The following is a 13,491-nucleotide window of genomic DNA, read 5'->3' as shown; positions in this document are numbered from 1 at the left end:
CCTAATGCTCACACCTTCCACCTAAGATGTCATCTCCAGAACTTATCTTTTCATTAAGTTGACAATGAAATTCGCCAAAATTATAGCAATGATAACAATCTGCAGATTGTTCAACCTTTGTCCCACAAAGGGGATAAGTTTGATAAAAGGTAATAAAACCTACAAACAATAGCATTACTTTCTGTCAATACCTTGCTAATACATGGTATTCTAGATTTTTAAGAAATATACACGGTTTTACTAATACCCTCATTTTATTTTAGGAAACCATAACACACAGTCATGTACAAATGATATGTAAGTTATACAGTTAGGCATACTGTATACGAAAGTGTAGATCTCGAAAAACAATTGAAAAATTCACACGAATGTCAACACATAGAACGAGATATTTCAGACAAGGGCCGCTAGTTTACAAGAGCTTGTCAGTCACTAAGGCCAGCTAAAGTCGACTTAATTGTCCAACTTTAATTAAATGCTTCCTGCATATTGCATGTAAAACTTCTTCAGTTTTGATGCAGATCCACACTAATGGTGGCAGATCTTACATAACAAATTTCAGATTGGTCACCATGTGACACTAGCGAACACAGAAAACCTCTTTGATATCAATGCATGAATGCTTTTCCTCTGTTGTTATTGCTTCATAAATTATTTTACCTGTTCAAATTTTCATCAAAAATTATTTATTAGCTAAAAAATAGCTTTAAAATATTTCGAATTTTTGATAACGAAATTCATGCGAAGGAAACGCAGTAAATATCTGTTGATTAACAGGGAATTTCGAAGTTGATTTAAAAAAAAAATGACATAATTTGATTATTTTTTCGAAATGAATGTACATTTTATGAAGTTAAGGCTTAAATTCAACATTTACTCCGACAAGATTTAAATATAAAGGTACATTTAATAAATGAGTCAATACACAATTGGAAATACATGTAGTTTAGAATGTTAATAGATTTTTGCATTTTACAATATTTTCCTTGAACACAATCACTAGTATGTTGAAATGCCCAGCTGCTTCTGTTACTTTTGCTCTCCGTATACAGTATAATTTTACATTAACAGCATAACACATGCATGTGGTAATGTTGAGCCTAACATGTAGATACATAGGTTTTAGATTACAAGAACACGGAATTCTTTCATTCTTTGCAACTCTTCTCATCCACAGATGCCTCCCAAAAGTTTATTATCTCTTTTCAGTCATAGAATATACGATTTTTTTTCCGGAAAAATTACACGAAATCCAAGAGACAGTTTTTACGTAATTTTGTCCATACATGTAGATAAACACACACAAGCACACGTACAAACAGGACCCAAAAACACGACCTTCTTGGCGGGGACAGTGAACAATAAAACAAGATATTGGACAGGATAATTCGTAAACAATCACCAAAAAGATTATGAGATGACCCTGAATTAAACCAACCGAAAAAAAAAAACCTCAGAACTTTTACAACCCTGTAGGACAAACACCAACAAAATATGAACGACCCAGTAAATTTCAAATGACAATACAATTTCTTATGCATTAGTGTCCGATTATAGCTGTCAAAGATTGTCAACAAACTCTATCCTGATTTCTTTAGTTTAGTTCATATGATTTTTTGGCATTTCATTCATGTTCATGTGTGGGATTCATTTATACTAGCTTAAGCAACCTTTTTATTGTTTTCAACGTAGGGTTAAAGCAATTTGAGGAATAACTATAAATATAAACCATGATTTCAAATACAACTGAACAGAACGAAAATATATGAATACATCGCAAAGGTAACACCCGCAACAGCGACAGGAACCACGTTCACACTAGTTGGTGTTCTGCTGATTTGAGGAATCCATTTTAAAAAAAAAATGATGGAGTTGCTTTTCAAAATATATAATTTGAAAATATGGCGTGGCAACGCCTATGCAATGTTGAAAGTAATTTTCCTTCACATTTTCCTCCCTAAATAATGGAAAGTAGCAATTAATAGAGCGTCTAGGAATTACTGCCCGCATCTACTTTTTACTCTCATTAGTCGGATCTCAGGGTCACGTGATGTGAATATTGATACGCGAGCCTACATCAAAGTATGAATAGCTCAGGTATCACGAAATGTTCTGATTTTTACGGTATCGACTTCCGAGAACAAAATGGTAGCACCATTAGGCGCCGGCAGCTTATACAAAATATTTACAGAAATCTAGTATGATGCCATATTGCGAAGCGTTAGACTGCTAAAGACTACCGCCATGGAAACGGATAGCCAGGTGCGTGGGCCTGAATCGATTCCAAGATTGCGACATTTCAAGAGATTTAATACTTCTTCTTTTGGTTGTAGTATGGTGAAAAATAGTTTAAAACACCTTACTAAACTTGAAGATCACTTCCGTCAAGAAATAAAAATGTTCCCTTGTAACGATTTGCATTAATTTTTTTTTTCTATTACGTTATCAAAAGTGCATCAAATAAATTCCTGATTCCAGTATATGCTGGGATAAATTTAGAAACATTTGAAAACTGATCTGTTCACTCCTTAAAGTTTTCTATATTGAAAAAAATTAGTTGTTTAACCATTATCAATTAATTAGATAAATCTAAATACGATATTTACGTATTTATTATTCATACAATTACTTAGAAAATGTATGCAAGTTTTTGTGTTGTCACATTGGGTTCAAGCGGAAATCTCAATTTTCATTGACTGAATCTGATACAGGAAAACAATTACTGTTTGCCAAAACGGTTTGTGGGTTTGTATCCTAAAAACGAATTCATGTACATGTATATAGGATATCAGATTTTTAAATGTTTGACAACAAATAGTTAGCGAGTAGACAAACAAGTCATAACTTTGTGTGAACATAAACAAGAACTCAGCATAGTATAGGCATCATATTTTAACACAAGCAAGTGTCATTACAATTGGATACTACAAAAATTAAAATTTGTTACACAAGGAATATTGGAATTTCCCGTCGAGTGACTTAGGTTTACTATATTTATCCTTGCAAATAATTAGAAATTCAGTTCAATGAGTTTAATGTGCAACCACGAATGCAATTGTAACTGAATTCGCAGACAAAATACAGCCGTAATTTAGTACATAGGTTCAGAACCTCTCTTCCTGTGACCTTGACTTGCTACATTTAACCTTGTAATTCAGTCAGAAGGAAGATCTTGTGTAACGTATCACCCAGGTATTGTCGCTGAAATTAGATACAAACTATAGTAAAGGCAATCAATAGACATCTAGCTTAGCGTAGGCGTACATGTGACATTCCTGAAAATGTGGTGAAACTGGCATGAATCTTGAACACAAGAGCAAACCAAGTACATGTAGCGTACACAGGTCCGAATGGGCAAGCTACTGCCTGTGTGTGTGTGTGTGTGTGTATGTGTGTGTATGTGTGTGTATATATATATATATATATATATATATATATATATATATATATCAATGGGATTTATCCGATTGTAACTCGGATTTTGATTCTTCAAAATTGACAGTAGGGCAAACATGCTCCTCTGGAAACACAAGGTGGGATCAGGTGACTAGAAGGTGTAAGCATCTCCAGTTGACCAGTCACACCCGACGTGGTTCTTATATCTTGATCAGGTAATCGGAGTAATCCGTAGTCAAAATCAGTATGTAAAGAACGATCTAACAATTGGTATGAAATAGGTAGATAACATTTGACATAATGCCAGGTTGTATTTACAAATTAGATTATTATAACGATCATAGGTTTGAGAAACACTGACTTTATCTAATTCACTTATCAAATACATATTACTATTGTTACATTTAATATTTATCTATTTAAAAATTAGGGGGTCAAACTACGTTTCCGTAGGTTTAAAAGAAAAATTCAAAAGATACGTAATTATATGTTACATGTAAGACACCCACGTTCTTATTTATGGCCGACTTTCTCCATTTTCTGTAAGACTTTTTTACGGTAAATTTATTTTTGAACATTTCAGATATGTAAATATGACTATACGAGTAAACGATAGGCAACAGTTTGACACCATCCACACCTGTGGTCCATTTTCCTTTGTAATATACATTTATAGCTGATTTGGTAGTGCGAAAATTTCCCAATAAGCTGACACCATTTACACCCGATACAGGGATAACCATTACCTTAATTACGCGGCGCTAAATCGACAATCCAGCATCAAATTCAGAATAAGACATATGCTTACACAATGAATACCTGAAATGATAATGTATGTAAATTTTCGCCAGATATATTATAACGATGAATGAAACAGAACGCCAATGTACACAAAGATGATCGAGGGAAAATACTCATTATAGTTTCCAATTCATACTAAATTTAATACTATTTCATTTTCCAGCGACTACAATTCTATATTCTATAACACCATCTGTTCTAGACCTAGTTATGGCATAATGAAGACGTTTGATATTGAAGTGAGTATAGATTTCACATGAATGTTGACATGTTGACCCCGACAAGGTGCGGGGTGTCGTTACTATTTAGGGTATCTTCTTTTACACCTACCCGATGATATCACAAGCCATAAAGGCCTCTACCTACAGCAAAGGGTTCAACATTGTAAAATTTAAAACCAAACACACGGTTTTCGAACGGCGCTTGCTCTGTTTTGGAGGGACACCCTTTACATCTGCCAGAGATTAACTGGCGTGACTTCAACCCGCAATAGTCTTTGTTCTCTACGTGGAGGTGTACGATCGTATCTGCATTTTTACACCTTTCTGTATTTGGTTCGTCATTGTATTTAACTCACAATTATGACACATGCTATTGTAACTGCCTAAAATTATCCGTGTAGAGTTAGAGAACAATTACATGACGAATGTGCTTTTCATACATGTTCCTCTCACTATCTCTGTATCTTAGAAAATAATTTTGCGAATATGTATGCAAAATTCTTTGTCAATGTCGACGAAAGAAGACAGAAGGAGGGAAGGCTTACGCTTTAGGAATGAAAACTTCCAGGACAACATAGTTAACTAGCTTTACGGGAGGATGTCCGTGTTCGATTCGGCCTTCTGTTGACGCCGTGGAGTTTGGGAGCGTTTGATTATCTGAAGATAAATGACGTCCTCTTGTGGTGACACTGATGAGATGCAAGCAATTGTTTCAGGCAAACGAACAGATCCTTGATGTCATATTGTTAGAATTTTAAGTACCTACTTGATTCAAGTACTATTACAATTGTTACCGATGGTTATCACAGCTTCTTATGCACGAGAATGAAGTTAACTAAAATAGCTCCGTGTTATCACGACATTTTTTGTTTGTTTCGTGAAACATCCACTTGCCAATTTATTGCAATAATTCCAAACTAATATCCCATCTTAACAAATAAGCTTTGCATGTGAAGTAGGTTTTCCCCAAGGCGTAAACATGGCGACATTCTGTATCTATGGCGACAAAAATGCACACAATAGACCCTTCAAAATTTTGTTTAAGTTTAATGATAGCGATGGTGTTTGATTTTTGTACAATTCATTCCTAGTTAGGTCGTAAACTTTATCTTAATCTTCTTGTACCAGCGAAAATTGAAGTGACAGTTTGCTTGTTTTGAGACGATGCATAAAGTTCAAAATAATTAATACATTAGGTACATTTTGTGTGTATTTATATAATAATTTATGTCTGTGGGTCATTTCCATGACAGTAAATCACAGATTTACCGACCAAAATAATCGCTTAGATGTAAGGAATACGCCCCGATTTGACTTGCATCAATATAAGGTGGCATCAACTGAGTATCACACCTGTAATATAATATCACACCTGTATACTATCACACCTGTATACAACGCAAAGAAACAGTGAACAGGATTTCAATATTTACAAAAGGTGATCACACGTATACTATAAATATCTTTTCTATTCAGAGGAATACAAGAATTTAACAAAAAGGTAAAGTAGGATAGTAAAATTGAAAAAAAAAAAATTAAGCAAGAGGCACATGGGCCACAACGCTCACCAAAGTTACTAATCTCATGGATAAAGCCTTACACTCGGGGCTGGATAAAGCCTCACCGTTCAGGACACTAATAGTTTTTTAAAACCTTAGAACGAAATTTCAACCCTCTCCTAACCATGGCATGAACAGACCTGAATCTACATCACACAAGGATGCTTTAATACTTATGTTGTTTTGTAAGATATTTTAAAATACATATATATACACACACACACACAGATATATATATATATATGAATATATATATATATATATATATATATATATATATATATATATATATATATATATATATATATATATTCTTACAAACGATTATGGCCCCGTCCTATTCCCAATGATCATTGAATGAACGATTGATTGATTGATTGTATATTGTTTAACGTCCCTCTCGAGAATTTTTACTCATATGGAGCCGTCTTGAATGAACGGAGATAGGTTCAAATGCGAGTTAGTAATCTTTTTTTTCGAACTGGTGTTTCTTTTTTTTGAAGAGGCATGAGGCTTGTCAAGTGCCTCTTGAAAAAAAAATATCAAGGAACGAGAGTTTGAGAAAACCGGTTACTAAAGAACACATTATGGGACCTGTTTCACCCATTATACCATTGCAGGTCATTCTTCTTTGTAAACGTCTTTCTTTCAGCTGATGTCAGCTCTACTGAAATATACTTTTACATGCAATAGACAGATCTGTCGAAATGAAATATAAAAGGGAAAAGTTCGAAGATTGAAAAAGTATGTAAACACCAAACAGAATCGTCCCAGGTGTTTCATAACGCTTTAGTAAAACCAATAAAGAACTGAGCTGAAATAATGAAACAAAGTCGATAACGAGAGAGTGAACTTTCTCCCAGTGGTAGAGCGTTCGCTTCGTAACCGGAAGGTCATGAGCTCGTGCTATTGCAGCATCAAACCTAAGACGTAAACATAGGTAGTGATTGCTCCTTGCTCCTTCGCCAAACGCTCGGTATTTAGAAGTGAGAATCACAGGTATTTTGGATATGACCTTTAAAACGGAGGTCCCGTGTCACGGCGGGCGTTGGTACGATAAAGAACCTTCATGGTACGGCTATAAGCATAAATAGGTATAAATTTGTGGTACTTCACTGCTACGGCTCGTAAGCACTAAGCATATATTGGTCTTTTGTGGAACTTCACCTACAACAGGTGACGTCTCAATAATGTACAACTGGTGACGTCTCAATAATGGATGAAAAATTTCAAGGGGACGTTAAACAACCAAACAACCCCAGCTGAAGTCGCCTTGATTTCATGACGTTGTATGATCTTTAAGTATGACCTCTACTAGTCCACAGACTATGACTTGAAAAACTTGAATATTTCTATCTACTATGCATGTAACTTACATTTTAGATAGGACTTTCTTCGTATTTTCATATTGACTTAACCGGCTGCGGTAGCTCAGTGGTAGAGCGTTCGCTTCGTAACCGGGAGGTCGTGAGTTCGAGCCCCGCTCGGTCAAACCTAAGACGTTAAGATAGATAGTGGTTGTTCCTTCGTCAAACGCTCGGCATTTAGAAGTAAAGGGAGAATCACAGGTCTTTCCGATATGACCTTAAAAACGAAGGCGTCGTGGCAGGCGTTGGCACGATAAAGAACCCTGAGTGCTACGGCCATGAGCGCTAAGCATGGGTCTAGGTTTGTGGTACTTCACCTACAGCTGGATACGTCTCAATATGAATTCTCGACGGAACGTAAAACAATCAGTCAATCATCCTTATTGAGAAGTCATTCTGTTTCTTAAGGACCTACATTCACTGTTCTTGAACGTGCTCACTCATTAATTTAAATGTTGCATGGTTTTGTTTTATCTAATATGCTCTGATATATTTTGCAGGTTTCTTTTTCTTATAGAACAGACACGCTTATATCTGATGGGGCTCTATGCAAAATGGTGGGCCACCATTGCACCCAAAAGGACTATATAATTATAACAGACACATAAAGCATGCACTATGAATTCCTTGAACATTTCTGCTAATTTGAAAAACTGTAGACTACAGCAGTTTAGAGTTTTGGAAGATTTTTAAAAAAGATTCTTATGAATGTAAAGCATTCGAGTTCCATTCTGAACCCAGGCTTGAACGAATTGACAGCACCATATGAGAATTTGCAGTTGTAGCCAAGTTGTTATGTGATAGAAATTTCAACGTTCTCCTAGACGTTCACATATATATTGCATGTCTTACTATAACTCCAGGGGGTGTGATGTGAACAAATTCCAGTCAACCTACATATACAATTTGTTGTTTGCATACTTTATTTGAAATATTATGTAGTGTTGTTGTGCTTTACCGAACATTATAGGTGGAGAAGTCTTATTTTCGTATACATGTATTCCTATTAAATCTGGACTCCCTCAAAGCCTCTTCTTGACCCAGAGGGCCAAAATATGAATCTCGAATATGAATGGCTACAAATCATTCTTTCATGTTTATTTAAAAATTCATGTCTCAATGCTTTTACTTCTGAGGCTTACTTACACCAGACTATTTCCATTAATCTTCACGCACAAAAAAGGACATATCACGTCAGTTTAGAAATTGGAGAGAAAGTCGAAAAGGAAAAACTAATTCATAAAACGACAACTAAAAGTGATTTTGAATTCAATTTGGCCTTACTAGAAAATTAGTTTGGTAAATGCATGCTGTTCAAAAGACTTTTGTAAAATTTTGAAGGCTCTGAGTGAGCAAACATGAATTTCATTGATAGTGATAAGAAAATGTTTGCTCATTGTATTAGCATAACATAGATAATATTCATTTTGAATTTACATCTGGAGAAACAAAAGTGAATATAAGATTCCAAGGTTTGGGAAAACAAAAGTAAAACAGATGTAGAAATTAAGGTGAAAAAGAAGTGTCTGTAATCGGCCGCAATAACGTGGGACGCATATCTCCAATGCTTGAAATATCATGTCTATGACATCATTGCCTGGGTATTGTTTTTCAAATCGGTCAAAAATTCTGCTAACTCACTTCTGAGAGTGCCAAAAAGACTGACGGCCCTATTGTTATACACAGGTTGTTCTACTCACATTTTCTTTCCTTGAAGAGGACAGGGTCCTTGATCCCTGATAGGTATTGAGTTTCTGACAGCTTGAAACAATGGGACAAACCAAGATCAAATCTCTGAAAGTGCCAAAAGTGTCGAAAAGACAAAGCGATGTGCGAAGTTTTGCATCGACAAACAGATAAATGATTTGAAAATGTGAGAAATGTAATAGTATGACAATCATTCAACAATAGAGATTCGTCCTTCACTGAATTTATGAATCAGTCAAGAGAAAAGCAAAGACAAAGATCATTCTCACTTTTAAACCTGTTTCGTTTTCAATGGAGCAAATGCAGCATAAGGGTCTATTGAATTACGACAACAGCACATGAGCTCGAAAAGAATAACATTTCTAAGGACAAAAAGTGTCGTTTTATTAGATGTAATATCAGTACCATAGCATTATCAGTGCTCGAGTAAAAATAGAGATGAAGTTAACTATACCCCAGAGAGATTATTCAAAAATGGAGGAAGGCAAACGGAGGTGCGAGCAAGTTCCCGTATAGTAACGAGAGAAAAACATGCATAATTAAAAGAGCGATTCAGAAGCTGATATTGGAGTGTTCCGGACAGCTTATAGGATATTAATGTCCCCGGAGTAAATCGTAGCGACTAGTATTTTCAATGTCTGTAGATTTGCATAATATTCATTGCCAATTTGAATGTAATAGTGGGTTTGTATATCGCGGTAGTGAGAAATCATTGCGATGCACATCAACAAAAACTCGTGATACAGATCTCGCGAGAATCCGAGAGTGACAAAAGCAATTTACGCCTATAAACACTGCGCAAACGCCATCTTTAGAGCAAGTAGTGAGACATGCATTATTTTTCTAAAAACAATGGTAATATGTCATGCGAATAGACGATTATTCCCTAAACTTTCCACTGAAAAATTAACGGTACTTTGCATTCAAATAGTCTTTCAATATGCACAAGAGACTATCCATTAGCTGGGGGATTTTTTATCTCTAAGACAACGACCATCATGCGCCAGCTAGTCAAGTCTCTAAATTGAAAAATAGTTATCAATACGGTATGTTTCGCGTCTGACTTGCGACAAAACACGGACGTGAAAGCTGATAATAAATTTTATGACCCTAATGACTTTGAAGAGAATTGCCAAAGAATTTCCTTTTTAAATACATATTCCAATCCATGCAGTTTACCAAAATATATTTTGACATCGGTATTTTTATTCATACTCCATTTCTAATAATTTCTATTCAGTGTACTAAAACATATTTTTATTTATATTCCATTTCTAATCATAGACTCGCTCTTATCTGAGCATGCGCTTTCATTATAGCAATAAATATGTATCAAATAAGGTGGGAAGAGTCGGTGGTTTTGACAGAGGCACGCGGTGGAGTGTATGAAAATGGCGCATCAATGACAGAAAATGCGTGTGATTGTGTCTGCTAGCAACGGTCACGTGATTTTTAATCTCATCATCTTAATTAGATACTATTTTAAGTATTTTCTGAGTTTAACCTGTAACGTCAATAGAGTTCTTGTTTTGATAGGTAGAGACTTGAAAATTATAGTTGTCTGACGACAGTGAATGATAACATTAGTAACTTTGATAGTTTCTTAACACGTCTAACACAGTCTATCTCGCAAACAGTGCAGGAAAAACACGAACAACTGATGGTTATATATCGACGTGTGCTACCAAAAATCACCCGTCGTCTGCAACTGTAGACAAGCAGACGACAGGGAACTGAGGTGGCAGACATCCGGGACATCCTTACAATATTCTCCACGGCAACAACTGACAAGGGCAGTATGGGATAGGACAAGCAGACGACAATAGAAAAACAACAAATGAGCATACTTTATAGGAAGATACAGTTGCAGATACACGTACTGGGTATTGTTACCCAACAACATGTGGACAGACAGGCGGACGAACGAAAAAACTACTTTGTGTAGGCCATTAAAACCAACATTGTACAATGTATTGTTGAATACCTTTGATGAATTAAAGTAAAAGTCATTATTTTGTTAACAGTACGAGGTGCGGTCTTTTTATTGATATATTCGTTTCGTGTTGAAGATATACTTTAGATAAACCATTACGACTAAATATAATACAATGTCAGTATTATCTCAGTTATGAATTTGAAAGTATGCAGTTAATGATCTTATCGGGGATCCTTAAATAACCCCAGAGTATCAGATACATTTTTAGAACTCAATTTAGACATTATTGCCTATACTATGTGCATTTGATTTACTTTTCTTAAAGCCGAAATCTCCAAAATAAAGAATAGATGAATAGAATAGAAATTAGAATTACTTGAAATTGTATAAAATTATTTTCATCATTCATATTCCAGTGTCAATCTCCTTATAATTTCTACATGTGATCATTATTGTAAAGAAGTAAAAAAAAAAAAAAAAAAAAAAGTAGTCATCTTGAATACGATTTATTAAAAATAGTCCAATGGCGTTTCATAAAACGATGTTTTATTATTATTATTATTTTTTATCATTTTCATAATGAATTTTTTAATTGTATGTTGATTTTATTTTGGTCATTCAAACCTACCTGTACATGGTCAAAGACTGCATGTTACTTGACCAATCGTATGCCCATTCCATGTCACGTGCTGTTGGTCGATCTCCCTTTCAGTTGGAAATATGTTTAAGAATAGTCACTTTCATCTATATCTTAATCATCAGTATTTGAAATAACCAAACAAAGTTTGATAGAATATGCTTCTTTTCTTTTCGAGATCAAAGAAGTTTAATCGTTAAACATTTTGATTCCTGATTTCAGTGCAAATGAGAAAGACACACAGATCTACGCCTATCAGCAAAAAACATGATGGACCAATCAAATACACCAAGGGACTCTTATCAGCAAGTTCTTAAGATTGACAGAGACAAGGGCTACCTTGCTGGTAAAACGAAATAAAGATATGTCATTGTAACTTATTTCGTTTAAACAGTAAATAAATCATTCCAGGTCTAGCTTTAGAGTGTTCTGAGAGAGAGAGAGAGAGAGAGAGAGAGAGAGAGAGAGAGAGAGAGAGAGAGAATGTTTGTGTCATTCAAAATATCTCAATTAAGTTTGCATAGGTGAAACAGAGGAGTATCCATGGGCTTAATTAGTTGGAAGCTACAATTTCGACAAATTTTATTGCAAATTCGAGTAGAAAGTAGATAACGTTTCTTAATATGGGAATCAAGTTTTCTGCATGCTATTGGTTTGCTTCATTAAGATCTCATTTTGCAATTGGTTTCTTGGAACGCCGGGTGATTACAAAAACAGCAATCCTCATTAAGGTGTAAAAACAGTATTGACTCTTCTGCAGTGGTATTTGTTCTTGGTCAGACACAGATGCAGACCAAGGGAACATTTCCACGACAGGCACATGCGGGTAAATACTACCCGCCAAATCTCGCTCCAAATCTCATGTTAAATGATAACAAATGTGGAATCTACGAGATCGTTAGTCAAGAACATTTCAAAGTGTTGGGGAAAGAAAAACTTATTGGCATTTTTAATGGAAGCTCTATCGACCAAACTGACTGGGGGGTCTGTATTAAAACATGTTGCCATAATATCTAACAAAGTGACATTGTGATTACATAGCGCAGCACAATGTCAAAAGAAAAAGATGGACACGCCGGAAAGTGATTTCCATGTTTGTCCAAGGGTTAGTAAATCAGCTAAGTCTCCAGGTCTGTACGTGCTTTCACGAAAGCGAGGCCGAGATTCAAGATGGCGCCATCTGTAAAAAACTTCACACCCTACGGGGATGAAATCGACCTTGATTGACGTCTAACGAGGCTATATCACTAAAATGAACCGAATTACACGTTTTGTAGACTTCTTCAGACGTCGGGATTAAGGTAAATGATGAGTTAGAACTGTGATGGAAACCACGCCGAAATTCGCGACATTAAACATCTCCCCCGATTCACGATCCTCCCTCCCCAGTACATGACGAGGGCTCGTTAGCTGAGGATTCACGGTGTTTTTCTCCCTATCTTGATGTATATAATTCATCAGACCGATACACTTTATGATCAGACTGCCAGTTTCGCTGACAATTCATAAACATTTATCAACATCAGTTTTCTAAGACGACTTTAATTCTAATTGATGCAATAACATTTTATGCGATAGAAACTGTTTTTATGTGTATTTCAGAAATGTATTTCCCCGAAAACTATTAATGTAAAAATATTTCATGGATTTGCGTAATGATTTATGAAGTATGGGAAAAGTCTTGGTGTATAAAGTATTTGTTATTTACAAAATTACTCGCTGATATATGCGTGAAGCGCATTAAAACGACGAATTTGTACCCAACATTCAATTATAGATATTCTTCAATCTTAAAAGATGCGCATGCGAATTTGGTGAATATTCTGTAAAAATAATGCATTTAGATTGCATTTATAAATTATGTTAT

This window comes from Ostrea edulis, chromosome 1, assembly GCF_947568905.1.
Source record: "Ostrea edulis chromosome 1, xbOstEdul1.1, whole genome shotgun sequence".
NCBI lineage: Eukaryota > Metazoa > Mollusca > Bivalvia > Ostreida > Ostreidae > Ostrea > Ostrea edulis.
This window is presented reverse-complemented; position numbering follows the sequence as displayed.